This window comes from Protopterus annectens, chromosome 10.part0 (assembly GCF_019279795.1).
Source record: "Protopterus annectens isolate FY-2018-M chromosome 10.part0, PAN1.0, whole genome shotgun sequence".
Classification (NCBI taxonomy): Eukaryota; Metazoa; Chordata; order Ceratodontiformes; family Protopteridae; genus Protopterus; species Protopterus annectens.
The window spans coordinates 1,412,681,586-1,412,698,646 of NC_056744.1; positions in this window are offsets into that span (position 1 = coordinate 1,412,681,586).

Genomic DNA, 17,061 nt, shown 5'->3' on the forward strand with positions numbered 1-17,061 from the left:
GATATCGTATCGCAACCTCGGACTTCACATATCCAGTGTGTTTTTTGTAAAGGATCAAAAAATTTGAAACTCAAATATCTGTTATTATTTAATTACTACATTCTAAAAATTGTCAATAAAACCACAAAGGTACCAGGAGCAAAACAAAAATAAGGTGCAAAAAATACAGACATTCTGCGAAATTTTGGAAAGTTGAGGAGTGTGTTTGTCACTTTTTAGATGCCCAACACAAAATGAAACATTTCTAATTTTTTGTCCTAAAATTTCAGGACATTTGCAGTTTGTCATTTTCATTTTTCCAGGACATAACTTCTAAGATGAGGACTGTCCTTAGTAATGAGGGCTATGTAGTAACCCTAGAAATTTTTGCATCGTGACATGAACAAGCAGCATTGGTCCTAATGAGCATGGTGGCTTGGGTCTACTTCAAAATGTCAAAGACCCATATACTCAAATTAACCAGCATTGAGCCCACAGTAGCGAAACTCCTGTTAATCGAAAGCGTACAATATAGAAACCCGGAACGTCGAACTATATTATATCACTTACCAGGTGGTGCTGCGGTAGTGTTGTCGCCTCACAGTATGACGCTGTCCGGTTCGATCTGCGTGGAGACATGCGTGAATGGGCGTACCTTCGTTGAAGGTTGTGTGCCAGGGCTGGTAACTCGGCACGTAAAAATCAACTACCAATCATTAGCGGATCAGAGTTCCGCTGTGGCGACCCCTAACCGGGAAAAGCCGAAAGACATAACAACAACCAGAAGTTCAGTCTTCACTTAAAGGAGCACTGAACGCTCCTCCATTTAAACTCAGTCTACACTAAATCTGTCTCAGTGGTTTTAAATGGAGATCGCAGTACAGTGAGGATCGGGAAATGTACATTTTTCTCACTGTAGAGCGATCTCTGAGTTGTTGGTATATATAATTTAGAGGGGGTGTGGTGGCACAGCCCCCCACATGGGGGGTGCAGGGGGGCTTGCCCCTTCCAGAACCACTAAAACAGATGTAGTGTGGCCTGAGTTTAAACGGAGGAATGTTCCTTTACGTGAAGACTAGACTTCTGGTCAATTATATAGTTTGATGTTCCGGTATCCATATTGTAAACTTTCGATTAACAGGAGTTTCGTTATTGTGGGCTTGATGTCGTGTAATTTGAGTTTATTGGTCTTCGACATTATGAAGTAGACCCGGTGACTTAATATGCAACCACCTGCAAAAATGGGTAGTGTATAGTGCTGCTGAACACAATGATAGTGAGTTGACCTGCAGTGTTATATTAGGGTGCAGTGGAGTGATATGGCAGAGTAGAAAGTAGGAGATGAGCATATACAGTGGCATGATTCTGGATGCTAGAAAAAAGCAATGCTATGAGGTCTAATACCAAGAGATAACATATAAAGAAGAGGAGTATTTTGCTTTGAGTTTCATGTTTGTTGGGTTTTGGTTTCCTCTTTAGTGAGGATGCAGCAACATGATCCTGACACTGTGGCAATCAATATATTGTTGATGAGTAACCAAACAAAATAAAGAAATGGAAGGCCATTTAAATGCCTTTGTGTAATACTCCTGTATTTAGAAAGAGCAAGAGATAGTATGAGAGGAAGGCTACACAGAGGTAATGGGCTTCTTGTGGCCTGATTGCATGCCTTACTGAGGTTTAGATGACACCACAATCGCAAAGCTACATGATTATGTGGATATATATTCTTAAAGTCTTTTCTGAAGGACCATTTTCAGAATGCATTCCCAGAGCTGAAGAGAGAACATTCCAAGGTTTACCAACATACATAACAAAGGCATACCGCTTAACTTCTTTCTTCAAGATTTCTGGACAAAGTCAAAACTAATGGGGGAACAAAGGCCTGAAATCAGGGACAATTGTTAAATATTAGTCTAATTCACTTAAAATATTAATCGAATAAAAGGATTTGCATCAACGGGCATTTTTCTGAACAATAAGTATGAAATTCTAATGTCTTGCATTATTGGTTGATAGTAGTCCTCAGTGATTTACCAGAAAATAAAAAAAAAATTCTGATGGACAGATGAGAAATACGAGACAAAATCAAAGGTGTTCTACAATTACCTATCTCCACCTATCTCCAATTACCCATCTGCTGCTCCAAGTTATGTTTAAATAGGGTTAAGGAGGAACTCTAATTCGCATGGATATAGAACTGATTCTGAACATTTCTACAGTTTTAAGATTCACATATAAAAACTCTGAAAAATGCAGCAGTGGTGTCTCAGTATTGTGGCTGATTCTAAAGCCAAGTTCTGAGTCTGAGATTAGTTTATGCAATAATAAGCAAAGGATTGAATATGGTGCACATTTTTCAGAACCCTGAAGAGTAGAAGAATAATAGTCAGGAATACTGTTTGTTGCGGTTATCAGGTTTCCTATTCATCTCCTCAGATTGACACAGTTCCAAACTCCAGCATTGATCTAGACACACATCTTCACAGCTTCTTCTCTTTCTTACTCTCCACATCCTACCTCCACCCATAATCACCTCATGCTGCCGTCTACGCCTCCTACCTTCTCCCCACTCATATTTCTATACCCTCATTTCTCTCTCAATCTTTTTTTTTCTCTTTACCTCCGCTGTATGTTAGTCATCAGACTCCTCCTGGCCAATTGACCCACTTGTTCTCCATCCATAGGAAGAAGATCGACTACGAGGGACTTCGACATTTACACAGCCATAAAGGATGAATTGAAATTTGCTACTTTATGCCCTAACTCCTGCATGCAGTCGACAAAGCATCAGGGAGGTACATGCAAAATGCTGGTGGTGGTAGATTTCTGCTCACTTTCACAAGGGGCATTCCCTCCAAACAGCCCTGCCCATTCTCCCAAAGCATAGTGGTGGTCTCTCTGGTCTTCACCAGCGAGATTGTGCTACCCAATATGCTCTTGAGTGAGTGCTGTTTTCCCCACCCATTGTCAAGGGTAAGCAGGCCACAATGGTACTGAGGTGTTGAAAGAGTGTAGGTAACTTGTATTCACAGATTTTCCCCATGTGACAGTGATTTGATTTCTAACATAGTTCAGGAAGTGATCACTGGCGCTGTTTCTATCATGATATGCTAGGCCCACATAACTTATTGTATTTGGATGTATATAAGAATGCACATAATTTAACAAATCACACCATACACTTGCTTGGAAGACATGGCTATAGCCATGTATTTATTATGACAATCATATCAAATTAAGTATCATATCAGTGCCATATCAGAAGTCAATGCCAGTCAGACCAAATTAATGGGAACCAGGAATACTCAGATGTGCGCAAAGGGCAGAACCTGGAAGTAAGTCAACTCAACCAGGCCATAAAATACCACCACAATTCCTGAAATGCTCAAACAACACAAGTGGCTGAAGTGATCACATCCAAACACCAGCAGTCTCCTGTCACCATTTATCCAGATACCATTGGCTGAAGGGAATCTGCGACTTGTGGGACCCCAGGCTGTGGCCCACCACCTGCCCTATACAGCATGGGGTTGCCCACATAGAGAAGGGCTAAGTTGTCCAGGCCTGCACTCTTCTCCAGGCCAAGCACACTGTTTTGCAATTTAGTCTTCCAAGACTGCCCTTCCACCTTTATGGTTACAGCACCTACCTAACCTAACCTACCTTCCAGCCTACCTACCTACCTACCTACCTACCTAACATTTGCTAGGAAAGGCAAAAACCTGAGAAACCCAGTGGGACAAAACAGGAAATTCCTTCCCAACAGCAAATGTGATCACTCTTATGGGTCAGCAAGCACCTGCCAAGTCTAACCTTACACTCTCTACACCTCTTTTTGCATTTAAAAGGAAGGGTGGATGTTTTTCTCTGTCCTGCTCTGCTGTTGAAAAGAGATATTGTCAGACTATATGCGGCTTTTTAAACTCTTTCCCTACCTACCCATCTACCTTTACATGAGCCCCCTCATCTTCCTCTTCCTAACCAACTTCTTGCCTTCCTAGCCCCCACCCCACCAAATGCTATTTTCCCTATGGATTTGACAAGCTCTCATTGCCTTTCAATAAAAATAAGCATGCACATAATTTAACAAATTAAACCACACACTTGCTTGGAAGAAATGTCCATATCCATATATTTATTATGATAATTAGACTGAATTAAGTATCAAGTCAGCACCATATCAAAAGTCAGTGCCAATCAGACCAAATCAATGGGAAGCAAGAATATTCAGATATGTGCAAAGGGAACATCAGAATATTCAGATGTGTAGAAAGGGCAGAACTTGAAAGGAAGTCAAATCATCAGGCCATAAAATGCCACCTGAATCAATGTAAATGTTCAGCCAACACCAATGGCTGAATGGATCACATGCAAGCACCAACAGTCTCCTGTCACCATTCAGACAGAGACCAGTGGCTGAGGGGGATCTGACACTTTTGGGATCCCAGGCTGTGGCCCCCTACCTGCTTGCTAGGGCATGGAGAGGCCCCCCCCATGAAAATGGCCAAGCTGCATTACCCTGCACCCCTCCCCAGTCCTAGCACACTCCTTTGCAATTTAGTCTTCCAAATCTGACCTTCTATCACAGGAAGATGGCTTGTCCTAAAAGCCGGCTGCTTTGTCTCCCAGCACATCTGCTAACCTTCCAATTCCCTTTTTTAATGTTTCCTATAATATAATATATAATATTATAATAATATAATATAGGAAACATTAAAAAAGGGAATTGGAAGGTTAGCAGATGTGCTGGGAGACAAAGCAGATGGCTTTTAGGACAAGCCATCTTCCTGTGATAGAAGGTCAGATTTGGAAGACTAAATTGCAAAGGAGTGTGCTAGGACTGGGGAGGGGTGCAGGGTAATACAGCTTGGCCATTTTCTGGGGGCGGGGCCACTCCATGCCCTAGCAAGCAGGTAGGGGGACACAGCCTGGGGTCCCAAAAGTGTCAGATCCCCCTCAGCCACTGGTCTCTGGCTGAATGGTGACAGGGGACTGTTGGTGCTAGGATGTGATCCATTCAGAACTTTGTTCCTATGCCACGGTGGTATGGCGGTAGTGCTGTTACCTCACAGCAAGAGGTTCTCCCATTCGATTCTCGGCTTGGCTTGGGAGTGCCTTATGTGTGAAGTCTGCATGTCCTCCCCGCGGTTGGGTAGTGTTAGAAAGACATGCGTGCGTAAATGGGCATGCCTTCATTGGAGGTTGGGCATCGAGCTGGCACTGCCAATCATTAACGGACCAGAGTTCCGCTGTGGCGACCCCTTACCGGGAAAATCCGAAAGACAAACAACAGCCTATAAAGAACTTTGTTCCTAAATGCGCAAGTACTTCATCACGTCTGTAAAGTTCTGGTGAACTAATATTAATATTAGTGTGGAGCACTGCCGAACACCCTAGCTCAATTACCTTTTGCTTAACGAATCTGTTTGTCAGCTTCTTAACCCGTTCTATTGCTTTGAGGTTATTTGCTACTTGCTAGATTGGTCTTTGAATTATATCTGACTACACAAGTTTTATGTTGGTCTATTTCTGTCTGATCAGACTGAACCATTGACAAATTCTACTTTTTGAGATACAGCAATGGGCTACTTATAACATCACAGCACCATATGCAATATAATTACACCTGGCTCAGGTAATGACTCAAAATGCTCTGTCAAAGCTGCCAATGGATGTCTCCACTGCATTTTTCCTCTTTCCCAGCCAGCAAACCCACATTTCTTCTTTGAAATCCATTATTTACCCTGTTTCACCCAATACTCTGGCTGTGTGATACACAAAGGAAAGTTCCAGAATTCATACCCTGCACCAGTTACTTTAGAACACCTGCAAAAGAGAATACTGATTAGTCATTAGTCATCATGGTCTGACATATTTTCTGTATGCTTGGAATTTACACCGATATAAGCACATTTACTCAATTTCCAATGCCCCTTTTAAGTGGGCATTTGAAGCAGGTTCTATTCTAAAGGAACGTGTTGTTAATTTGCTGTTGTCAAGACCCAGCCTTTCTATGTCTTTTTTGCAGGACTGCCCTGAACTTGCAATTAGACAAGGGAGCACAATCCCTATGAAACAAAAAAATGATGTGTCACCACTCAGAAGCATCACCTGGCAATTCCTAATTTTATTCTTTGGGGCTTGTGCCTCTTCCATAGTCCTTTCCTAACTGGTCCATTTAACTCTTCCTTGCATGTACCATACCCTGTCACCCCAGGTGATTATCCTTGGGCTCTAGAACCCAATGGGGCTGTCATGCTTACTGTGCTGCATTATCTCTGATATCTGGCATGCCACGCAAAATGCTATTCAGTGTGTTGTCCAAAACAACCAGAATTCATACTCTGAGCTATATACTTATCTAAGAATTCCCCAGTAGGTAAGTTCAAGCACCAAAAATGGAAATTGGCTAGGCTAAAAATTGGCCTGCAGGGGCAGCTAGCCTAGCACTTACTGATAAACCTATAAACCATAACCATGGAAAAATGATCGGTCGAATGAGCTGGTGGTGCTCATCTGCTCTCCTGACTTCCATTCTAACTCAGCCTTGGAGCATCTTTCTAACTGCAAATGCTTGCCCAGTGTCCTGCCACCCTCATACACCTTGACATGCCCTTTTTTATACTAAAAATGTAATTTAATAGCTGTGGTATTGGTAGTGGCCATTGTAATAGCTGTGATATTGGTTGTGGCCATTGCACTTGCCACCCTTCATCAGCCCTCATTTCCAAAGTGGATAATACATTTCTTATACCATGCCCATGTACCCACAGGTATTGTGTTCTCTGCCATGCCCCATACCCACTTTTCATCAGATCCCATAGGTGTTGTGGAATCCTGCAAAGCTTCTAGCCCTCTGCTGGAACCAGTTGTCTGTACCTGTCACAGTGAAAATGAGAAAGAGAGTCAGCAATAACATTGTCCCACCCTTGAATGCGCTTGCTGTGAATTTTGTGTTGTGCTATGTGCATTTCAGTGCAAACTCTATTGTTTTTTTCTTCTTGGTCCTATTTTTGTTTAACCCTTAATCTCAGGCTTATTCACTAACCCCCCCCTTCATCCTTTTCTCCTTCCCATTCTACCCCCTTTTTTGTAAATATGTACATATAGTTTGCTTCTGAATCATTGTATTATTTGTTTATTTTATTTTATATTTGTTGACTGGGTTTGTCTGACTGGGCTACAAATGCCCATTTTCAGTGGAGGCCCGAGGAGAAAAGCTCCAACAGAAAACAGAAATTTTACATATTGAATACATATAGAAATACATTCATCAGTAGTACAGATTACTGCATTACAGTGCCACACATTACATTCATCAGTACCACACATTATTGCATTACAGTGTCATACATTAAACTGTGGCAAGTGAAATACATAGAAATACATTCATCAGAGAGATACATTCATAATTACATATTATATACATAATAGTGCAATAGTTACATAGCTAAAATATTTTACTAGTTATGTTTGTATAGTGATGTACCAAGAGGAGAAGATAAAGTAGTAAGTTTGTTTAATGAAGGGAAGGAAGAGATAAGAGAAGTTGAAGGTTATAGAGGAGTGTTTACGGAGGATAATTACATTGGCAAGTCCATTTTTCATGAAGGTATTTTTTGTAGCTCTTTTGAATTGATTGGGATGTTCAAGGGATCTTATATCTAGTGGTAGGCTATTCCAGGCATTGGAAGGGTTAAAGCTATAAACTAGGTGACCCATTTTGGTCCTTGGTTTGTAGATTTTTAGTAGGCCTTAGTCAGAACTGCAGAGTAATCTAGTGGGTAGGTAATGAGAGATTAGAGAGGAGATAGTCAGACAGAAAGAGGGTTTGTAGAGAATGGAATGAATAATCTGAAACTGATTATACCGAAGCAGGTTAGGTAATTCTAGCCAACTTAGTTCTTTTAGTGAGAGACACTGATGGGACTTGTAAGAATTTTGGGCAGCAAATCTGGCAATCCTGTTATAAGTTGTTTTTAACTTGTTTAGTAGTCCAGTGTTGAGGCCGGTGAGAATTTGGGAGCTATAAAGTAAAATGGGTAAGAGGCAGGCATTTGAAAGGGTTAGTTTTGCTGTTTTGGTAAGATATTTTTTGTTTCTATGGAGGAGACCTAACTTGAGATGTGTTTTTCAGATGCAGTTATTGATGTGTAAATCAAAGGTTAGTCTATCATCAATAGTAACACCCAAGAGTTTTGTACTGGTGTCCACCTGTATTTGAGTATTATTTTGTGAAAGTATGGAGAAGGAAGACTTTATGTGGTTAAGTTTTTAGGGAGAAAGAGTAGTAATATGGTTTTCTTTGGATTAAGGATAAGTTGGTTTTCAGATAGCCAGTTTTCTACAGAGTTAAAAGAGAACTGTGTGTCTGATTTTAGTTGGTGATTCAGCAATAGTGATAAGTGTAGAATCATCTGCATATTGTATCAGTGAGGATCCAGGACAGGAAGAGTAGAGAAGGTTGGTAAAGATGTCAAAAATAAGTGGCCCAAGGATGGAGCCTTGTGGAACACCCGTTTTAACAGGAAGAAGAGGGGAGAAAGCTGAGAGCCATTTGACTGATTGGAGTCTATCAGAGAGAGAGCTGTTAAACCAAGATATGGCGGATAGAGAGTTGTGTAAGTTTGCTAGTTTAAGGAGAAGAAGTTTATGACAGACTGTATCAAAGGCTTTACAGAGATCAATGAAGAGACAGGAAATAAGTTTGCTACTTTCTCTAGCTAGTGATACAGAGTTTAGGAAAGACAGGAGAGCTGTAGTAGTGCTGTGCATGGGATGGAAGCCATGTTGGGTAGGTGTGAGTAGATTTTCTTGCAGAAGGTAGTGTAAGGCTTGATTCTATATACATTTTTCCAGAAGTTTGGAAAGTTTTGTTTTTCAACAGTTACGTTAACTTTCATGTGAATGCAGTTTTCAGTATTTATGTATTATATTTCCCTGTATTTATATATGCACAGTTTCATATATTCATATATTTTATATGTTAATGCCATGTTGATGTAGACTTGGGTTACTGTTACTGCATAACCCAAACTGAGGCTACCATTAGTCATATCCTGATCATGTTGATAGTGGCATCAGAGTCTATTGATACATGACTCTGTTTGGAGAGTGGGTGTCTGTGCCCAACAGAGCTCATGGTCCTGGTGGATATGTGAGTATATACCCAGAGAATGAAACAGACCTGTAGACACTTGCATCATCTGTAATCAACTAACAGGATGTGATGTGATGTGCTCCTCAGAGGAGGATTGCTGCTAAAGGTAGCTACAATGTTTCCGTAATAGCCAGTGTTGTCACGTCCATAACACAAATATGTACATGTGAGTATCACTATCTAAAACATCTTCATAGGCCATACGTAAACTAAATACGGTACTTGGTACTTGTAGTACTGCCTGCTCATACAGGCATGTCCACTAGTCAGCTACTGGTGTTTCCTAATGTTAGCTTTGTGTATGTGGCCATCCTGGGGGAATGTAATCTCTATGCCATGTACACTGCCAGACCCACCTAACACCACGCCCCACACATTGTTTGGGATGTAGCTACAGGAGTAAGCTAGAAGGCAGCCCAGTCTACAACCATGACTGGACTGGACAGACATGAGGTGTAGGTTAACACATGCAGCTCATCAGCACAACCAACACATACCCTTACCAGAATACAGTAAGGACACCCACACACACTTCCGGAAATCACACACATTCACAGACGCTTCTAAGTATCTGGCCAAACAAGTTACCCCCCCCAAGCAGGAAGAGACAGACACCGAAATACACAAACTGTATGACATAGTTTGTATAATTGTGCCACACCTCTGAACACATGACTGGAAACATGCCCAACAGTACTCATTTGTGAATACAAACTCTAGCACTATGGTACACACCGACCTATACATACTGTCAGCTACCTGTCTGCCATGATTAGCCACATACTCATACACTCAGACCACCTTTTGAACTATACACATGGCTCTGGCATATTCCATGTTGTTGTGCAGGACCTGTGATGCAGTAGCCTGGACTGCATGGAAACACATGTAGGAACTTTCAGGTCTTGTAGCCCATGCAGGTATGTCCCAAGGCCTGGGTAGCATTCTGCCATTGGCCAGAATGATATTGTAGTACAGGGACAAAAGGATTGTATTCCACAATTGTCTAGTGTAGTGGTGCATGTCACAGGGTATCCAGTATCTCTTGTCCTGGGATAACATGATTGACAGAACATGATGCTTTGCCAGACAGGGCCTGCACTTGCCACTCCTAGGAATCTGGATACTGCCTAGGGCTCATGCTTCCCCTATAGTGCCTTCATCATGCACAGTTCAAGTGAGGGTCCACTGCTGTTACAGGGACAGCCAAGCAATAAACTGCGGGTCTCGCTACATAATGATACACTTCAGAAACACTATATGGACACACATATGTCAACCCCTAAGATGGAGAACATATCTGTGCAGTGGCTGAGACATGTTTCAACACTCAGGAGAGCACACCTGCATGACCATGTTATAACAAATACCTCACCTCTTGCCCATTATCCTTTATTGGAATACATGGGCCGCAGGTGTGTCCATATTCCTGAAGGATCTGTACACCCCCACGCTAATTGCACTTGCATAACATCAGATGCATTATGCTGAGCAACTACTTTTATGCCAAAGTGGAATTCAAAATGCACCTTGAGATAGATCACCCACCAAGCCGCGGACTTTCCAACTGTCATAATGTGCTGTAATGGGTAAGATTAGGTCTGAGACAGAACCATAATAATGGCTACTCTCAACTATTCCATTATGAACTGGGAAGACTTGTCATGTACTAACACCTGCGCTAAATGCATGTTGGATGCCATCGACCCCACTGACCTGGATCGCAGTAGTCACACAAACAGGGCTAACAGTATGCTACACATAGTTAGTCTCCAATGCCAATGTTATGTTTCCTACGAACAGAGTGGTGAGTGCCATGGCACCCATGCAGATGGACAATGCATGTACAAATGCTGAATCCTACACAAATGAACCTTAAGCAGTCACATATGTGCAGTGATTGCGCCATTGAAACAGAACCAAGATTCAACCCAACACATACAAGTAGGCAAACTGGTGGTACCATGCTTTAAACTGTACCACAGAAGGTAGTAACTGTTGCAAGAGTGAACACACATGAGTGTAGGTGATCCCTGGTCAGCCTCAGTAAGATGCAGATACACCATATAAACCACGCAAAGCTACTATGAAACTAATCATCCACATATTATGAGTCCAAGCACAGAGCATTCTATAGCTGTGTCATTAATCGTAATGGCAACGACAAGACCTGCCGTGCTGCACAGCACTATGGCATGGGAAGTACTACACCTACAGAAATAGCACCCGTTCATCCAGATAGGGTCTCGGAGAACCTAAACCCACTCCCACCCCCCCCATCCACAACAGGTATACTTAGTAATATATGCATGTACACTACAGGGCCCCTGTACTAACAACTATGCAGGTACAAGCTGCACTCTCTAAAGCCATACATACAGCTTTCATGGGACCTGTCAACATCCCAGGGTGTATCCTACACAAATGTAAGAACACTCAGCTATCCACATACACATCATGTTCAATCATGGCTCCATGTCAGGCTGTGTACACACCAAATGGTGCACAGCAACAGTTATCACACCCCACAAAGGGGGAGACACCATTGATAACGGGACATAGTACACAACTACCCTGCTGAGTCTGGTCTGTACAGCCATGAACCATGGGCAACGTAATTGATGTACTCAGTACAGATGTAGAAGACAGTAGGGTTGATTCACACTGCATGTCATGACCTTGCCAGGTCGTAGGACACCATCACCCATACTGTGTTCCAGCTACACTCAGTAAACTAGGTGTATATTCCTATGTCACAGGAATGGTTGGCAACTGGACTGCTGGCAGAACCCACACTACAGAAGATGTCTGACGAATACACGCACATCAAACCAGTGCCAGCAACAGTAACACAAGGGTTATTCCTGCTACTCCCCCTCTTTGTTATCTATACCACATAGACTAACACAGAAGGCATCAGTCTACTGATGTTTGCAAATGACTTTGAACTAGGAGCAATAGTTGACTCATTGTGTGCTGCATTCAACATACAGAAGGGCCTTAGTGTGTCAGATGTGTGGTGTGTGATGTATGGCCACAGTCTGACAGCTAAGTATTGCATTGTCATCCCCTATGTTACAAACCCTGTACCCATTAACTACCACCTAGGCAGCGGTCAACATAATGACAACTGTGTGTATGGGATGCAGCTGGACAGTACTTCCCTTTGATAGTTATGTCACCACAAAAGACAGGTAGTCATATGTGGCACCCCTAATCATGACAGGTGCCATCCAGGAATGTAGAGATAACTGCTTAGCCATACTCAATACCCATGTGATCCATTATAGATCACACATTTCCTTTATTCCTTTAAGGGTTATTGCCCATGTGTAGATGACCTACACTGCCCTTCACAATCCCTAGCTGCACTATGTAGCATGCAGCCTACCCTGAATAAAGCCGTGTCCAACCCAGAGGTGCTGGACATGCTACACTTAACACATCCTGATCCCAAATAAACACATACATCATGGACATCCACCTTTCTAGCACAAGGTTCACAACATGCCTGACAGATCCCTGTCCCATACACTTAACATACTCTTGCCATACTATGCATCCCTGTCCAGCGAACCTGCACATCCCCCTTCTCTATGACATGGTGTGATGACCGCATGCCAAATATATCAGTAACCATGTGTATCAATTCTGTGGCATTGCTTGAACTGGCCACTGAATCTTACCTGTCTGTTGCCTACAGCTAGGTAACCTGTCTGCCTAGGCTCATAAATGGCCCAGGGCATATAGCCTACTAGATCACTATGACCATACATGCTATAGTTGATATCCAACCCTGCAAATACCAACAGGCTAGCTATTGTCCCATGTGTTACACACGTGCAACACAGGCAATACATGGCAGGATGCTACACAGCTGTACAGTGCCATGTAGATGTATACGGCAAAACACATACATGCTTGCAAGTCTGCAGGGTCACAGGTCATGTCCCTATCGGCTATGTATGACTATATATGTGGCATATACACAGCATTAAGGTCAATTGCATTAATGTGAACACATCCAGGCATGTGCTGATAGGTAAAGACACTACTGCAGGCAAACAGACATGCCCACGTCAAGACAACATCCACATGGTGTATGAGCAATGTCATCACGTGACACACACATATATGGCAATAACATCACATCACCAGTAGGTGTCAAATGTGTGTGACCTATACATGTCAGTGGTGTTAGTGCCATGTACATTTACAAAGACGTATTTGTAATCTTAATAAATGTGATACACATGTATGTTCAGCTGTACTGCTGTACTTCTCTGTGAGTTACTGTGACCTGTCTCCATCGTTATGTCTTCCAGGTATGCCATGTAGCAGACTGCCACCATACAGCCGCTTGGAGGATGAGGTCCTAATCCCATACCTCCTCGACAACTACACAACGCTCTTCGGCCATGTGCCACAGGATGCACAGCAGCGGGATGTCCTGTGGGAGAAACTCTGCAGGAGGGTAAATGATGTTGGAGGTGACAATCGCACCTATCAGCAGGTGCACCGACACTGCACTGACCTGATAAGATGGGCGAAACAGCATGCTAATGCATTCACCAGGGAACAAGGTGCAACAGGTGGGGGGGCACTCACCCAGCCCCCATTCATATGTACCGAGGAGCTACTGGCCAACCTGGGGACACCTGCAGACCTCCATCCACAAGCTTTAACTGGTATTGTGGAGGTGGGTGTCTCTCAACCACCAAGCCTGGAGTTGCCTGGTAAGTCACTACTGCACATAAAATACAACTATATATCACATAGTTACATGTGTTACTGTACAATATGTAATGTAGCATCATATGCAAGGCATGTATGCACACATGCCACATACTATAGTCAGATACTCTATGTATGCATAGATGTGCATAGTCCATAGTATAGTGTATTGTACTGGCTTATGTGCTAACATGGACATTGCACCCTGTAGCTATCACACAGGTGTGGATAATGATCTTACTGCTGTGACACTCCTGTTTAGGTACCTCTGGCATTTTGCAGCAATAGCAGCCTGTGTCAGGTGAGATTGTTATTATTTACCAGGCTTGATAATGCACAGAATATATTAATAGCATGCCATCTGCCATAACACATGTACACATAATGTATGGTGGTCCTGTTAATTGACACTGGTCAGACCTGCAATGCATCACACTGTTTACCTATGTGAAACAATTGAAGACTATATGAAACACCTACACTAAACCTTCCAAACTGTCATTGCCAGATGTGTGGACAACAGTGAATACAATGGTGGAGGTGTGTTCCACTGTAGAGACAGGTACTACATATCAGCATTACACATGTTGGAAATACAAACAGTACTGTATAGAGAGCATATGTATGCACACACACTAAATGTGTTGGAGCTGCAGTATGCCCGGCCCACAGGCAATACCCTTGCTATGAATGTCACACAATGTCATGTGCTATCAGCCATGTCCATGACATGTAGTGGGCTGACTGCAACACTGCTCAACTATCCTGCAAAACATGTCTCACATCCTATACATACTACCCTTTGTCTACATAACCCTTTCCTCAGTGGGGCATATGACATCTATGGGTGTATGTCATATGGGATAACACTGACATGTGAAATAAGATGGCCATCACAACCATTGGACTGAACATGTGTAAACATGGCCATGGAGGATGGCCAGAGACATGAAGCAACACACACAGTAGAAGTTATGTACATGTGTACACCCTGTTGTACATTGGCTCGACACAATACAACTATGGCCTTTGTGTAATGGTGATATTGCGCATGTGAAACACTAAACATCGTACAGACCTGTGCACAGCTTGTGTAGGCATAACATGTAACCACCACATAACATGTCTGGAACATCTGGAGTGTGTCACGACATGGAAGCATTCATATACGGTATCCAAATACATGTGTTGTACAACATATGCATACATCCACATTAAGCCGCAGATACAGTACATTCACCTTGCTGGTGTCAGCCATCACTGTCATGCCTGCTCCTCATGTGTGCGAGGTACACAGATGGTATGTGGGACATAGAGTACTTGTAAGTTAGCCATGTGTGGGCATAGTTGCCAGATATCAGTAATATGGCTGCAGATATGCAGGGGTGTCAGCCGTATACCCGTCTGTGACCTTTGTCACACATTCCACATTAGGGTTTATTGTCTATACACCTTGGTGATGTGGGTCACATTCCACATTAGATATGTATTGTATGTGAACATAGTCATGGCTATGAACTGTGTCAATAGCTCACACTGTATAGCAATTGTGAAGCCACATGATGCCCTGCAATGGCTATGCACATCAGCTCAATGTGCAGTATGTCCTTGCATATTTGTAAGGTGGATAGACAATATTGCATCAGCTGAAGGCCCATGTTAGTATAACATGTCCCTGCATTGGGACACCATTACTGTACTGTAGATTGGAAAGGACACCAGTGTGTTACACATGTATGCATGTCATTCAACACATCAGCAGAAGACATGTCATACTACATGTGATTGGCAAGGTCATACGCCACACAGCAGGGCGGTGTACTGTGAACCTGTGCTGGTCTGTGGCACCATTGCAAAGTAGGGACAGCCATGTCAAACATGTGTGTACAGCCACATGCACAATGTCTACACTCAGCTCAGGGGTAGGCGGAATAATGTTGAACAGGCATGCACTGCTTTTGGGGAGATATGCAAGCTAGGGATCAGGCACACATAGTATGCAGTCAACATACCCTACAGCTCATGCCCTCACACATAGTGGCAGTGGCCAACACAGAGCATCAGTAGCAGATGTACAAAGGTCAGCGATGGTCTGTCAACATGTGGTGTATGTTGCACACACCATGGCAGTGCAGTGCAGTGCAATGGTGCAAAGTGCATGCATTGTGTTGCAAGTATGGGGCATAGGCTACTAACACAAATGGTGCAACACAGGTATGTATGCTAACCACCACTATAATTATGTAAGGTGCATGCCGTCTGCTATAACACATGCATGCTGTTGTGTCCAACTCAGGGATGTATGATAACTACCACTATAATTGCCTAAGCTGAAACTATAATTGTCTAAGCTGAATGCCATCTGCCATATCACCTGCATGTAGCGTGTGTGTCAGTGTCTGTCTCTCTGTCTGTGTGGGTCTGTCTGTGTTTGTCTGTGTGTGTCTGTCTGTGTCTGTGTGTGTGTGTGTGTGTGTGTCTGTGTGTCTGTCTGTCTGTGTGTGTCTGTCTGTCTATGTATGTGTGTGTGTGGCTGGTATAACTTGTAATGTACAGTTCTTGTCTTCCCCATCACAGGTGTTGATGTAGGTGCGTTGCCCTCCTGCGGTCCACCTGATGTTAGTGTCCCCATAGACTCTAGCAGTGATGCTAGTATGATTGAGGCACAGGCAGGGTTGTCAGGGGCTGAATCTGTGCCATTGGTTGCCATTCCACCTGTCTCCCCCTCATTCTCGCACACAGATCCCCTGCCTGCACATACCGCATCACCACCAGCCATAAAGTTGCCACTAAGCCATACAAAAACTAGACTCACGCATTTTAAATATCTGTAGAAAAGTGCACTAGCAACTTCATAAGACAAGACTGGAGTACCAGTAAAATGACCTTGTTTATGCCATGTTTGAGATCCTAAAAGGGAGGAAAAAAGTGGAAACAGACTAGGAAACAACACTAGGAAACACCTCATGTACTAGGATAGTTGTCATTTTGATGTTATTTTGCTGTGCAGGGCCCATTGTGTGCTAACGGTTTATATTTACTCCACAGAATAGCTACGCAGAGACTTGAAATGCCAATCTATGCTTATAAAAGTGAAGATGATGGCAAGCATGCATTTTCTGCAGACACCAGTTTCAAATAAAACTTTTATTATGTCTTTCACTGAGTTTTTTCCAGGTGGAAGA